This window comes from Labeo rohita, chromosome 8, assembly GCF_022985175.1.
Source record: "Labeo rohita strain BAU-BD-2019 chromosome 8, IGBB_LRoh.1.0, whole genome shotgun sequence".
NCBI classification, from domain to species: Eukaryota; Metazoa; Chordata; class Actinopteri; order Cypriniformes; family Cyprinidae; genus Labeo; species Labeo rohita.
The window spans coordinates 15769275-15771984 of NC_066876.1; positions in this window are offsets into that span (position 1 = coordinate 15769275).

Below are 2710 nucleotides of genomic sequence, written 5' to 3' on the forward strand. Positions count from 1 at the left end.
TAGAATTTTGTTCAACCCCTTGAATTAAGGCTTAAAGTTTACACTTCGAGTTCATCTTGTTTGTTTCATATAAATTTGATTCTGGTGGCATCCAGAGCCGAAATTATGAAAATTGTGTCAGTGTCCAAATATATATGGACCTGACTGTTAGGTTAGGTTAAAGGGTTAGTTCACCCAATAATGAAAATTCTGTCATTAATTAACACCTGTAACACCTTTGTTCATCTTCGGAACACAAATTAAGATATTTTTGATGAAATACGAGCACTTTCTGACCCTGCATAGACAGCAATGTAGTTACCACGTTCAAGGCCCAGAATTTTTTATTTAAATTTTTTTAAAATTATTATGCAATTATGTACATATTAATACAAATATATACATCTCACAACAGTAATAGAAGAAATAGAAAAAGGGTATACAGAGAGAATGAAAAAAATAAAAACAAAAGAAAAAGTGCATGTACATAGGTAAAAAAGATTTATGTCAGGGATAAAAGAAAAATTAAAACATTTAATTAACCAAATTAAAGTGACGCAGTGCTTCATAGGTCTTTTTAGCTTTTCTTTTTCTAATATTTTGCAAAGTAGTGCCATATTGTTTAATTTCTTTAATAAAATGTTCACAATTTGGCTTATAGCTTTTGCCCATTTCTTTACATGAATGTGATATTTTCCAAGTAAAACAATTAGCTGAAAGGAAATTGTACTTTTAGAATCAATAGTATCTTGTACAAAAAAGAATACAACATCATACATTTCTGTTTGTATTAATGTACCAAACATCCTAGAAATGGAGTTAGAGACATCTACCCAAAATAATTTTGAGTATACACATTGAAAGAAAAGATGAGTCACAGATTCTTTAACAACACCACAAAAAAAAGTTTTCCAGATCCAGTAATATCTTAAAATATACCTCTTTTACTTTATTACTTATGAAAAACTTGTTATTGACCATACTTTCTTCCACTCAGTGTTTTCATATTTAGATGACCAAAAGACTGTTGAGCATGCCACATAATTATTCTTTAACAGATTAATATCTATTACTGCATTTATCTTTAGCAATATTGATATCACTAATAAATATATCACAAGTCAATGGTTGTTGGTCAGTATTAATGGAATGTACAGAATTACGTAATAATGAAACAACTTTACTTGGAATTGCATCAAAGATAGTCTTTCGGTTTCCCAGGAATTTAATTTTTTTTTAAGGAATTCTGTGTATGTCAAAAGCAAACCAGATTTTTTTTTACAAGATATCTCTATTATTCCACAGAAAATATGGATGTGGTGTGAAATTGTGTTTATAGATTAACTACCAAGACAGCAATACCTGCTTATGAAAACTTGCCAAATTAATTGGGATTTTATCAATAGAAAAATTACATTTTAAAAGAAAATGAATACCACCTAAAGAGTTAAATATAAAATTGAGGAATATATGCCACACAGTACTTTATTTTTAATGTACTCAATTATCCATTTTATCTTAAAAACCTCATTGAGGTCTGTAAAATTTAACACTTCAAGGCCCCCAAATTCTTTACTATTATTTAAAATATCTTTTCGGGTTTTTTTTTTCAAGTTTTTTTTTTTTTTTTTCCAAATTAAATAGAGAATGAGAATCATAGAGAATCATAGAGAATCATACAGAATCCTATCCAAATCCTTAACAACATTATTTAGAACTTCCATTGACACTGATACATATACAGACCTCGAGATCCCTTCTGCCTTTGACAGTAAAATACGACCGAATAAGGGCAAGTCTCTTATTAACCACATATTATATCTGTTTTTAATCTTCTCAGCAATATATAATTTAATGCATTTCTTTGGTTCAAATCTTTACATACTATTATACCAAGATATGTGATAGTGTCTTTAATCCCATTAACTTCTTTCAAAGGACAGTCTTTAAGAGAGAATAAAATGGATTTGCTCTTATTCATCTTTAATCCAGAGACCTCAGAAAATTCATCTATACAGTTAATGACACTCTCCACTTCTTCAGTGTTTTTGACAAAAATTGTGGTGTCATCTGCTAATTGACTGAGTTTAATCCCTTTGTCAAATACTGAGATTCCATGAAAACTAGCTTTTTTTTTAAGTGGCCATCACTTGTGCAACTAATAAAAAAGGCGATATCGGGCACCCTTGCCTCAAGGCCCAGAAATGTAGTAAGGACGTTGTTAGTCTGTGACATCAGTGGTTGAACCTTAATTTTATGAAGCTACGAGAATACTTTCTGAGGGTGAGTAATTGATGACAGAATTTTCATTTTTGGGTGAATGAATGAGAATTTGCCTCTTATGCCTTTTATGATTCCATAAATCTTTCAAAGATCCATGAATGGTTCCCTTAAAGATTTATTACATTTCACAAGACAAAATTATTTATGTTTTAGGAACAATTTCTGTAGCATTTATCATTTACAAAAGTATGCATTTTTCTTATTTTCCATTCTTTAATGAAAATTTGCTTCAGCTCTGCTCAGTTGTAAGAGCGGATTCTGTGGACATTGTGGCTCCTGAGATGTTTCACGTTTTTGAGACCTTCAGATAGGCTTAATGTTGCCTTTTCAACAAAATCTGTTACAGCAGGCTCTACTTGTGTAAGTGTCTCAAAATAAATGTCATTCCTATCCAGAAGAGGCAGCATTTTGACGTCGCGCTACACTGAGGAGCGACTGAACCCGGAAG